At 49.7% G+C, this 12953-nt stretch overlaps 1 protein-coding gene across 5 annotated transcripts in view; it reads right to left on the bottom strand.

Annotated features, from left to right (window-relative positions):
* AHRR (aryl hydrocarbon receptor repressor) overlaps positions 1-12313 on the bottom strand; it is a 113416-nt gene extending 101103 nt beyond the window's left edge. For 2 of the 5 annotated variants that reach the window (XM_054489197.2, XM_063664615.1), the window contains exon 1: positions 11503-11624. The gene's annotated coding sequence lies outside the window, so the exon portion shown is untranslated. Of the gene's footprint in view, positions 1-10655; positions 10675-11271; positions 11368-11502; positions 11625-12294 lie in introns of those variants that run through there. The other 3 variants (XM_063664616.1, XM_063664614.1, XM_063664613.1) reach the window with 3 other exon arrangements.
* Positions 12314-12953: the final 640 nt, after the last annotated feature.

The raw sequence follows: 12953 nt of genomic DNA, 5'->3' as shown, positions 1-12953 counted from the left end.
TGATCTTGAACTCCTGACCTCAAGTGATCCACCTGCCTCTGCCTCCCAAAGTGCTGGGATTATAGGTGTGAGCTAGCATGCCCAGGCAAATGTTCCACTTTAAAGACACTGATTGGCAGAATGGATTTTTAAAAGCATGATTCAACTATATGCTGCATACAAGAAACTCACTTTACCACTAAAGACACACATAGGCTGGGCATTGTTCCTCAAGCCTGTAACCTCAGCACTTTGGGAGGTCAAGATGGGAGGGTTGCTTGAGGCCAGGAGTTTGAGACCAGCCTAGGCAACATAGCGAGACCCTGTCTCTATCTTTTTAAAAAGACACATACAGATTGAAAGTAAAGGGGTGGGGTGGGGTGGGGAAATACATTCCACACAGATGGAAACCAAAAGCAAACAGGAGTAGCTATACTCATATCAGATAAAACAGACTTTACGTCAAAAACAGTAAAAAAAAAAAAAAAAAAAAAAAAAGACAAAAGTCATTCATTATGTAATGATAAAGGGATCAATTAAGCAAGAGGATATAACAATTCTACATACATATGCATCCAACATTGGTGCACCCAGATTTATAAAACAAATATTCCTAGAACTAAAGAGAGAGAGCAATACAGTAATAGTGGGGACTTCAACACACTACTCATAGCATTAGACAGATCAGCTAGATGGAAAATCAGCAAAGAAACTTGGGATTTCAACTGGACTTTAGGCCTCTACAGACATTTACATTATAGAATATTTTCCCCAACAACTGCAGAAGATACATTCTTTTCATCAGCACATGGGACATTCTCCAAGACAGACCATATATTATGACACAAAACAAGTCTTGGCCGGGTGCAGTGGCTCACACCTGTAATCCCAGCACTTTGGGAGGCCAAGGCAGGTGGATCATGAGGTCAGGAGTTCGAGACCAGCCTGGCCAACGTGGTGAAACACCATCTCTACTAAAAATACAAAAATTAGCTAGGCATAGTGGTGCACACCCATAGTCCCAGCAACTCGGGAGGCTGAGGCAGGCGAATCACTTGAACCCAGGAGGTGGAAGTTGTGGTGAGTCGAGATCGCGCCACTGCACTCCAGCCTGGGCAACAGAGCGAGACTCTGTCTTAAAAAACAAACAAACAAAAAAGTCTTAACAGATTTTTCTTTCTTCTTTTTTTCCTCTTCTTCCTCCTCCTTCTCCTCCTCTTCCTCTCAACAAATGTTTAAAAATTAAAATTATATTAAGTATCTTCTCAAACCACAGTGGAATAAAATCATAAATAAATACCAAGAGCAACTCTGGAAATTATACATACATGGAAATTAAACAATATGCTCCTGGGTCAACAAAGAAATTAAGATGGAAATTTAAAAATTGCTGAAACAAATGAAAATTAAACACGACATACTTTAAAACCCTATGGGACACTGCAAAAGCAGTGCTAAGAGGGAAGTTTATAGCGGTGGTCCCCAGCCTTTTCGGCATCGTGTACTGGTTTTGTGGAAGACAATTTTTCCACCCGCTGCAGATGTCGGTCGGGATGGTTTTGGGATGAAACTGTTCCACCTCAGATTATTAGGCATTAGATTATCATAAGGAGCGTGCAACCTAGATCCCTCGCAAGCACAGTTCACAATAGAGTTTGTGCTCCTATGAGAATCTAATGCTGCTGCTGCTCTGATAGGAGGAAGAGCTCAGGTGGTAATCCTCACCCGTCCACCACTCGCTCCTGCTGTTTGGCCCGGTTCCTAGCAAGCCATGGACGGGTACCAGTCCGAGGCCTGGGGGTTGAGGACCCCTGGTTTATAGTATTAAATGTCTATATCAAAAAAGTAGAAAGATTACAAATTAACAATCTAATTATGTGCCTCAAGGAACTAGAAAAGTGAGAACAAACCAAACCAAAATTAGCAGAAGAAAGGAAATAACAAAGACCAGAGCAGTGCTAAACGATATAGAGACAGCTAGATTAACAGAAAGAAGACCCAAATAAACAAAATCAGAAATGAAAAAGGAGACATTACAACTAATACCACAGAAATACAAAAGATCATCAGAGACTATTATGAACAACTATATGCTCACAGATTAGAAAACCTAGAGGAAATGGATAAATTCCTGGAAACATACAATCTCCCAAGTCTGAAACAGGAATAAATAGAAAACCTGAACAGATAAGTAATGAAAAGCGAGATTTAATCAGTAATTAAAAACCTCCCCCAAAAGAAAAGCCCACAACGGGCCGGACGCAGTGGCTCACACCTATAATCCCAGCACTTTGGGAGGCCGAGGCAGGCGGATCGCGAGGTCAAGAGATCAAGATCATCCTGGCCAACATGGTGAAACCCTGTCTCTACTAAAAATACAAAAATTAGCCGGGCATGGTGGCACGTGCCTGTAGTCCCAGCTACTCAGGAGGCTGAGGCAGGAGAACGGCATGAATCCGGGAGGAGACGGAGCTTGCAGTGAGCCAAGATCACGCCATTGCACTCCAGCCTGGGTGACAGACCGAGACTCTGTCTCAAAAAAAAAAAAAAAAAATGCTGAATTATACCAAACATGCAAAAAAAGAACTAAGACCAATCTTCCTGAGACTGTTCCAAAAAATTGAGTAGGAGAGAATGCTCCCTAACTCATTCTAGAAGGTCCATATCACCCAGATACCAAAATCAGATAAGGACACAACAGAAAAAGAAAACTACAGACCAATATCCCTGATGAACATAGACTCAAAAATCCTCCGCAGTGCACAGTGGCTCACACTGTAATCCCACTTTGGGAGACCAAGGCAGGTGGATCACTTGAGGCCAGGAATTTGAGGCCAGCCTGCCCAACACGGCAAAATGCTGTCTCTACTAAAAATGCAAAAATTATCAGGGCATGGTGGTGTGCACCTGTAATCCCAGCTACTCAGGAGGCTGAAGCATGAGAATTGCTTGAACTTAGGAGGCAGAGGTTACAGTGAGCCAAGATGGTGCCACTGCACTCCAGCCTGGGTGACAGAGTGAGACCCTGTCTCAAAAAAAATCTTCAACAAAATATTAACTAACTGAATCCAACAGCCCATCAGAAAGATAATATACCACAATCAAGTAGGCTTTGTATCAGGGATGCAAGGATGGTTCAACATATGCAAATTAATAAATGTAATACATCACATAAACAGAATCAAGGACAAAAACCATATGATCAACTCAATAGATGCAGAAAATGCCTTTAATAAATTTCAGATCCCTTAATGATAAAAATCCTCAAAAAACTAGGCACAGAAGGAACAGACCACAAAATAATAAAGGCTATTTATTACAGACCCACAGCTAACATCATACTGAATGAGGAAAAGTTGAAAGCATTTCCCCTAAGAACTGGAACGTGACAAGAATGCCCACTTTCACCACTCCTATTCAATATAATACTGAAAGTCCTATCCAGAGCAATCAGGCAGGAGAAAGTACATAAAAGGCATTCAGACTGGAAAAAAGGAAGTCAAATTATTCCTATCTGCCGATATGATTTTATATCTAAAAAAACCTAAAGATTCTACCAAAAAAACTCTTAGATTTGATAAGTGAATTCAGTAAAGTTGTAGAATACAAAAGCAACATACAAAAATCAGTAGCATTTCTTTACACCAATAATGATCTAGCTGAGAAAGAAATCAAGAAGGCAATCTCATTTACAATAACCATTAAAAAATACCTGGGAATAAATCTCTACGAGGAAAATTACAAAACACTGATGAAAGAAAATTGTAGATGACACAAACAAACAGGAGAACATCCATGTTCATAGATCAGAAGAATTCACATTGTTAAAATGACCACACTGCCCAAGGCAATCTATAGATTCAGTGTAATCCCTATCAAAATACCAAAGTAATTTTTCACAGAATTAGAAAAAACAATCTCAGGCCGGGCATGGTGGCTCACACTTGTAATCCTAGCACTTTGGGAGGCCAAAGCAAGAAGACTGCTTGAGACCAGAAGTTTGAGACTAGCCTGAGCAACACAGTGAGACCCCATCTCTACAAAAACATATTTTAATTTAAAATTAGTCAGGCATGGTGGCACACACCCATAGTCCAGTTACTCAGGAGGCAGAGGCCAGACACTCTCTTGAGCCCAGGAATTTGAGGCTGCAGTGAGCTATGCGCCAATGCACTCTAGCCTGGGTGACAAAGCAAGATCCCATCTTGAAGCAAAAAAGAGAGAAGAAAGAGGAGGAGAAGAAAAGAGAAAAAGAAAAATAATCTTAAAATTCATAAGGACCAAACAAGAGAGAGGTGTGTGTGTCAGTGCAGGAAAAACTACCATTTATCAAACCATCAGATCTTATGAGAATTCACTCACTGTCATGAGAACGGCATGGAAGAAACTGCCCCCATAATCCAATCACTTCCCACCAGGTCTCTCCCTAAACACCTGAGGATTATAATTCAGGATGAGATTTGGGTGGGGACACAAAACCTAACCATATCACTACATTATTTCAAATTACACCACAGACTATAGTATGGGACTTAAACCAAAAACCTTCTGCACAGCAAAAGAAATAATAAACAGAGTGACAAGGCAACCTGTTAAATGGGAGAAAATATTTGCAAACTATTCATCCAACAGGGGAGTAGTAACCAGAATGTACAAGGAACTCAAACAACTGAACAACAACAAAAAAAGCAACCAAAAAAAACCCAAGTGATCCCATTAAAAAGTAAGCAAAGGACATGAATAGACATTTTTTAAAAGAAGAGATACAAATGGCCAACAGGTATATGAAAAAATACCCCACATCACTAATCATCAGAGAAATGCAAATTAAAACCACAATTAGATATCATCTTACCCCAGTCAGAATGGCTATTATTAAAAAGACGGCCAGGTGCAGTGGCTTATGCCTGTAATCCCAGAACTTTGGGGGGCCAAGGTGGGTGGATCATTTGAGGTCAGGGGTTCGAGACCAGCCTGACCAACATGGTGAAACTGCATCTCTACTAAAAATACAAAAATTAGCTGGCATGGTGGTGGGCGCCTCTGAGGCTGAGGCAGGAGAATTGCTTGAACCCAGGAGGCAGAGGTTGCGGTGAGCTGAGATTGCACCACTGCACTCCATCCTGGGTGACAGAGGGAGACTCCATCTCGAAAAAAAAAAAAAAATCAGAGGGTAGTGAGGATGCAAAGAAAAGGGAACTCATACACTATTGGCGGGAATGTAAACTAGTACAGCCTCTATGGAAAACAATATGGAGATTTCTCAAAGAATCAAAAATAGAACTGCCGCAGCCATTAAAAATGATGAGTTTATGTCCTTTGTAGGGACATGGATGAAACTGGAAACCATCATTCTCAGCAAACTATCGCAAGGACAAAAAACCAAACACCACATGTTCTCACTCATAGGTGGGAATTGAACAATGAGAACACATGGACACACGGAGGGGAACATCACACACCAGAGACTGTTGTGGGGTAGGGGGAGGGGGGAGGGATAGCATTAGGAGATATACCTAATGCTAAATGACGAGTTAATGGGTGCAGCACCAACATGGCACATGTATACATATGTAACAAACCTGCACGTTGTGCTCACGTACCCTAAAACTTAAAGTATAATAATAATAAAATAAAATAAAATAAAATAGAACTGCTATTTAATCCAGCAGTCCCACTACTAGGTCTATACCCAATGGAAAAGAAATCAATATATCAAAAAGACACCAGCACTCATATGTTTATTGCAGCACTATTCACAATAGCAAAGAGACAGAATAAACCTAAGTGTCCATCAGTGGATTAATCAAAAGAAAATGTGGTATATACACACAATTGAATATTATTCAGCCATAAAAAAAGAATGAAATCATGTCTTTTGCAGCAACATGGATGGAACTGGAGGTCATTAAGTGAAACAAGCCAGGCACAGAAAGTCATATATCACGTGTTCTCACTCACAAGTAGGTGCTAAATTTGTATACACATGGACGTAGTGAGTGGAATGATGGATCACAGAGACCTGGAAGGGTGAGGGGGTGACAAGGGCCTGGCTGATGAGATTTTAGTTAAGGGGTACAATGTACATTATTTGGGTAATGAATGCCCTAAAAACTTTGACTTGATCACTATGCAATCTATGCATGTAACAAAGTTACACATGTGCCCCATAAATGTGTACAATTTTAAAAATGGGCAAAGGACTTGAGGAGACATTTCTCCAAAGAAGATACACAATGTTCAACACATGAAAAAATGCTCGGCACTGTAAATCATTAGGGAAATGCAAGTAAACAAAAATCCATAATTAAATACCATTTATACCACTAGAATGGCTTCTTGTTGTCGTTGCTGTTGTTGTTGTGACAGAGTCTCGCTCAGTTGCCAAGGCTGGAGTGCGATGGCGTGATCTCGGCTCACTGCAACCTCCACCTCCCAGGTTCAAGAGATTCTCCTGCCTCAGCCTCCCAAGTAGCTGGGACTACAGGCGCGTGCCACCATGCCTGGCTAATTTTTGTATTTTTGGTAGAGATGGGGTTTCACCATATTGGTCAGGCTGGTCTCGAAATCCCGACCTCAGGTGATCCACCTGCCTCAGCCTCCCAAAGTGCTGGGATTACAGGTGTGAACCACGCGCCGGGCCACCTATCATTTTTTTTAACGGAACCTAACAAGAGTCAGTGGGGCTATGGAGAAATTGGAACTGTTTCTGGTGCATTGCTGGTGAAAATGTAAAATGGTGCACCTGCTGTGGAAAAGTGTGGTGTTTCCTCAAAAAGTTAAACACAGAATCACTATATGATCCAGTAACTCCAGTCCTAGGTACACACCTAACAGAAGTGAAAGCATTTGTTCTAACAGAAACCTGCATACAAATGCCCATCATAATTCACAGTAGCCAAAAAATGTAAACAACCTAAATGTCCATCAGCTGAGGGATCAGTAAACAGAATGTGGCATCTTCATACGATGAAATATTATTCAGCCATGAAAACGAAGGAAGCCCTGGCACGTGCTGCCACGTGGATGGACCCTAAAAACACTGGGATGCGTGAAAGAAGCCGGACACAGAAGGACACACACTGACCCCATTGCATGATATTTCCTGAGTAGGCAAACTCAGATAAAAAGGTTCGTGGCAGCCAGGACCTGGGAGCAGGGACTGGGGAGTGACTGCCTGGTGGGTGAGCACTGCCAGAGGCGATGAAGATGTTTTGGAGCTTGAAAGAGGCGGTGGCTGCACAACTTTGTCAATGTACTAAATGCCCCTGAACTGTTCACTTTTAAATGGTTAGTTTGATGTTATGTGCATTTTGCCTCAACAAGGAAATACAAAGAGGCCGGCTGCAGTGGCTCACGCCTGTAATCCCAGCACTTAGGGAGGCTGAGGCAGGGGAATCGCCTGAGGTCGGGAGTTTGAGACCAGCCTGGCCAACATGGCAAAACCCAGTCTCTACTAAAAATACAAACATTAGCCAGGCGTGGTGGCAGGTGCCTGTAATCCCAGCTCCTCAGGAGGCTGAGGCAGAAGAATCGCTTGAATCCGGGAGATGGAGGTAGAAGTAAGCCAAGATCACGCCACTGCACTCCAGCCTGGGCAACAAGAGCTAGACTCCATCTCAAAAAAAAAAAAAAAAAGAAAGAAAAGAAAGAAAAAAAAGAAACAAAAAACAAACACCATGTAACATATAGAACACAAATTTACCAATAAATATAAGCAAAATATGTGGAATGTTAAGAAAGAAAGCAAATGGCAGATTGGAGCAGGGACAGATGCCGGTGGGTGGGTGGAGGCGGTGCGGGGGGTGGGACGGATGCTTCGGAAGGGTCCGGCCCTCCCCTCGAGGTGGTGTGGGATGCCCAGCCTCCTCTCCATCATGGTCACGTGTCTGGCCCAGTGCACTTCTCCGAGAAACCAGGTTGGGCACTTGGTGGCTGGAAGCCAGCATGCAAGGCCATCCCATCAGAACTGCAAGGCCTTTCGACTCAAACAGGAAACTCCCAAGCCGCGCCCAAGCCTGGCCCCAGTCTGGTGGGGAGAACAGGCCAGAGATGGTTCCCAGCACCCCAAGGCGGGCCGGGCATAGAGCAAACCCACTCGACCACCCCTTGAGGTCAAGGAAGGTAAAGGGGATAGGGTGACCTACGCCAGCCCCAGAAGACCCTGAGCCCTGGCACCACCAGCCTAACCAACCCTCGTCCCCAAATAAGTGCAGAGCCACAGGGCAAGAGCGGGTCGGGGGGTGGCGGGACAGCTGGGAAGATGAAGGGGGACAGGGGATGTTGTCGGAGGTGAGGCTAGTACAGATCCTTCTTGTCCCCAAAATCCCAAACTCCCTTCCGAGTAGCCGGAATTGAGACGGAAGCCTCATTGCCCTCCTCAGCCTCACACACCAGTGACTACTCGCCCTGCAACGCCTGGGCAAAGCCACGTTCTCCTGGGTGTCTCCAGCTCAGTGCTGCGGAACGGCCCTAAAATCAAGGGTTCTGGTAAAAATCACCAGAAGCAGATAAATATTCCCTGTGGGTGGTGTGGAGGAAGGGCCCAGAGGAAATCCAAGGAGCCGGCCTGCCTGCCCCCTCCCCACAGCCAGTGCCCCCTGAATAACCAGTTTTGGGTTTTTCGTTTTTTGTTTTTGTTTTTGTTTTTTTGAGACTGAGTTTCACTCTTGTTGCCCAGGCTGGAGTGCAATGGTGCGACTTTGGCTCACCACAACCTCCGCCTCCCAGGTTCAGGCAATTCTCCTGCCTCAGCCTCCCGAGTAGCTGGGATTACAGGCATACGCCACCACACCCGGCTAATTTTTGTATTGTTTTTAGTAAAGACAGGGTTTCTCCATGTTGGTCAGGCTGGTCTTGAACTCCCGACCTCAGGTCATCCACCCGCCTCAGCCTCCCAAGGTGCTGGGATTACAGGTGTGAGCCACCACACCTGGCCCAGTTTCAGGTGTTGTTTGTGCCTCAGTTCTTTTTTTTTTTTTAATTTTTTTATATAAATGAATATATTTTTATTAAAAAAAATTCCAAGTGGAAGCACCTTTGGCTATAACTCATCACATTGAAACAGCTAGGCGGCTGGGCGTGGTGGCTCACGCCTGTAATCTCAGCACTTTGGGAGGCCGAGGTGGGGAGAGCATGATGTCAGGAGTTCAAGACCAGCCTGGCCAACATTTAGTAGAGACAGTGAAACACTGTCTCTACTAAAAATACAAAAATTAGCCAAGTGTGGTGGCACACACCTGTAGTCCCAGCTACTTGGGAGACTGAGGCAGGAGAATTGCTTGAACCTGGGAGGCAGAGGTTGCAGTGAGCCAAGAAGACGCCATTGCACTCCAGCCTGGGTGACAGAACAAGACTCTGTCTCAAAAAAAAAAAAAAAAAAAAAAAAAAAGAAAAGAAAGAAGAAAGAAAGAAAGAGAAAGAAAGAAAGAGCTAGGCAAGGTGTTTCAGGGCCTTCAAGTCTTTCCTACCCGAGTCATCAGCCTCTACCGGATCGGCCTATTCATTCCTGCCTGTCTGTGAGCCGACTCTTCTCCTCAGGGAGCTCCCTTGAGTCTCCTTCAATGCCTGATCACCCCAGACCACATGGTGCTTTCCCGCTTCTGTGTCCTATTAACCACTTAACACTGGTCCGGGCCACCCAGCGGCATCTCTCCAACTGCATTGCAAATGACCACGGCTGGAACCACAGCTGCCTCCCCTCCCCTGGCGTCTCAGCACCCAGCACGGGTGAACGAGGTGGGAAGACCCTGTTAAGCAACAAGCCGTCTCCCTCCGATCACAAGGCCTGCTCCCGGGAACACCAGGCCACATGAAGGAGGGGGCCTCACAGTTGCAGGAAATAAATAATTTGGCACAAGGATCAAGATAGTTGCTGATAATACTTTAGAGAAAAGCCTCATGGAGTTCAGGAGGTCACCTGAGCATATCTGAACTTCTGGCCCTACTGGCGGAGATGCGAGGCGGTGGCAGGGAAGTGTGCCTCAGTTCTTGCCCTATGTAGCCTAAATACAGGAGGATGGATGCTATTGCAATAGGTTGTTCCATTTTACAAAATACTCGTGAACTCACCTCAGCAGATGGAGCCTCCTTTGGACTGGACCAAACTCCCCACAGAAATGCCCCTGTGAGGCAAGACTCAGCTGTCCCCGGCCTCCTGACGGCAGCGTTCTTCTCTGCCTGGGACACGGGTCGAAGCTGCCTCATAGGTAATTGGGGGACAGGGGAGGACCCTACCCACTGCAGCCAGGGGCTCAGCCGGGGACCACGGGTGGGGCCTCGACAGACTCCTGGGTGCTGCTCACAGGCAGGTCCCACACGGGACAGAGGGGTCGGCCAGGGCCATCTGTGGGCCTCCCAACCCCACCAGGCTGTGAGCTGACAGCATTTCTCTGAGAAATCTGAATTTTTATAAGAAGCTTTCTCCTGTGGTAAAACTCGTATCTGTTCATTTTAGAAAATACAGATAAGTAAGAAAACAAAAATAAAAGCCGCTCCCCAGGCGGTGGCGTCCGCCGGGTCAGCATCCTACGTCCTCCAGTTCTTGTTACTCGTGGCTTTTCAGCGACTCTGGGGCCGCATCGAGCCCCGGCTTTGTGCGAGATGGAAATGACACACTCGGCCCGAGTCCAAACGCCACCAGTCACTTGCTCTGAGAGGCTGGATGAGTGACCTACCTTGATGTCCTCGTTCGTAAAATGGGTGACCGTTGCCAGGCCAGGGCGGCTGTGAGGCCCCGTGGGGGTGGCGTTTGGAGGATGCGCGCACACACCCACCCTTCTGCAAGAACCCCGCAGGCCAGAGCCTGTGCGAGCGCACAGGAGGTCCAGGGAGGAAGCCCCTCCCTGCCTGCCCTTGACATCCCGGAGGCCACAGCGGGACAGGCCCGTGGGACAGGCCCGTGGGACGCTTCTGCACAAGGCCTCTGACCTCCGGCCTCGCAGAAGAGGTCAGAGGGTGGCCCCTGCCTGTCACGCGCCCATGGCGACCCCTCCCCAGAAGGGGTCCCAGCATCGACTCCAGGCTCCACATCGCTCTCTCAGGGCATCCGGTCTGGGAATTCTGGCCGCTCAAAAGAAGACTTCAGTGAAAACACTTCTGGGTGCTACTGAAACCAAGCCTGAACGTGGGCCTTTCCCAGGGGTGAGACCCCCCGGACCTGGCGCCCTCGGCCCGACAGCGGGGCCCCGCTCCGCCGCCCGCACCCGCCCAGCCCCAGGGAGCGCGGCCCGCACGGAACGCCGGGGAGTGAGGGCTCAGAACACGCTCGAGGGGACGCTGAGGACCACGAACCGTGGACGCGCCGCGGCTTCCCTCCGAGGTCCGAGTTTCAAGTGAGACCAGCCAGCCGCACCCCAGAGTGTCCGCCCCGTCCCGGGGCCGCCGGGCCTGGCGACGCGAGGATGCGGCGTGAGGAGGGTCCCGACGCCGGCGCCCGTCCCTCAGCCCCACACCCGGGAGCGCATCCCGTCTCCACTGCGGGCGGCACGCGGCGGGGGCCGGCGGGGCGCCCAGGACACTTACCCAGGGCCTGCGGGGCGCGGAGGCTCAGGCGCACCCGCGGGGCAGCGCGCCCTGGCCAGGAGCTGTGGCGGCGGGTGCCGGCGCTCGCATCCCGGGGACCCGCGGCGGCTCCAGGGACTGCCCCACCCCGGCACGCGAGCCGCCCGCCCCGCCCCGCCCCGCAGCACCCAGGGCCGGGAGGCGGCAGAGGGCGCCCGCGGGTCCGGCTGTCTCGGGTCCGGCTGCCGCAGCTGCCCTGGCGAACCCGAGACGCCATCCGGTTCCCCCGGGGTCCGCCCTGCGCCCTTCGCGTCCCAGTGATCCCCCGGAGTCTCCGTGCCCCGAGGCGGGGGTCGCGCGCTGCGCCCCTCCAGGCCCTGCGTTCCCCCTGGGGTCCCCCGGTTCTCCGTGCGCCCCCGTCCCCTCCCCAGCGCTCGCGGCGGGCTGTGCTGAGCTGCTGGCCCTAGAGCCGGGCGGTGCAGACCCGAACAGGTAAAGTGAGGAGAGCGTGTCCCCCCTCGCCTGCCCCATGAGGTCGTTTCGAAAATGTAAAAGGAGTCATGGTTTTTGGCGAATTATAGAGAATATGAAGATACTTTTGGATCCGCGCGCCAGGCACGGCAGGGTCGTCCGTGCGACGTTCTTCGTCCTGGGCATTTCAGGGTCCCACGCGGCAGGTGCGCGGCCCTGGGCGCCCCTGCCCCGCCCACCCCGCCGGTCGGCACCCGGGACCGCGCGGCCGAGAGCAGGGTCCTCCCCGCAGGTCTCTAGGGCTCACCCCGCGCCCTCTGCGCGCCGGCCGGCCCCTCCTACCTCGGGCTGCGCCTTCTCCTTCCCCCTCCCGGTGGTCCCTGGCCCCCTCTAGTCCTCCGTCCGGGCGCGCAGGCCCTGGCTGAATTCCCTGTACCCTCAGGAGATCCCTGGGGACACCCTCAGCCTGGCCTCGCACCCTGACGTCTCCACAGACCCTGGCCGGCTTCCACCCGTTCTCGCCCTCGCTGGGGCGGGCCATGGAGTGGGTGGTCCCTGGGGTCCGCTCCTCAGCATCCGCGGTCCTCATCCCAGCCGGGCCAACCGCGCCCTCTTCATCCCGCACGGTCGGTTTTCAGCAACGCGGCCGAGGCTGTCACTGGCGCCCCCCAGGCTCTGTCACACCCCGTCTCCCTGACGCCCCCAACCCGCCCCGCGCCGCCTGCTGTTCTCTGAATAAGGCGTGCGGGCCTTGGGGCCTTTGCACTCGCTGTCTGCTGTCGGCTCAGGAAAAGTCTCTTTCCCAGACACAGCTCCCAAGGTGGGGTGGGCGCAGCTGAGAAGCCCACCCTGCCCCCAAGTGGCCACCGCCCCTCCCCGGGTGTAGCTCCTGCAGGGCAGCCCGGAATTGCTGAGTTCTGCCGCTCTGTCCCCAGGGGTCACCAAGTCGGCTCTGCTCACCTCTGGTTCCTGTCGAATAGCAGAGGCTCAAAAATGTGGGC

The sequence above is a fragment of the Pongo pygmaeus genome, chromosome 4 (assembly GCF_028885625.2).
Source record: "Pongo pygmaeus isolate AG05252 chromosome 4, NHGRI_mPonPyg2-v2.0_pri, whole genome shotgun sequence".
In the NCBI taxonomy this organism is placed as follows: Eukaryota; Metazoa; Chordata; class Mammalia; order Primates; family Hominidae; genus Pongo; species Pongo pygmaeus.
This window is presented reverse-complemented; position numbering and strand designations above follow the sequence as displayed.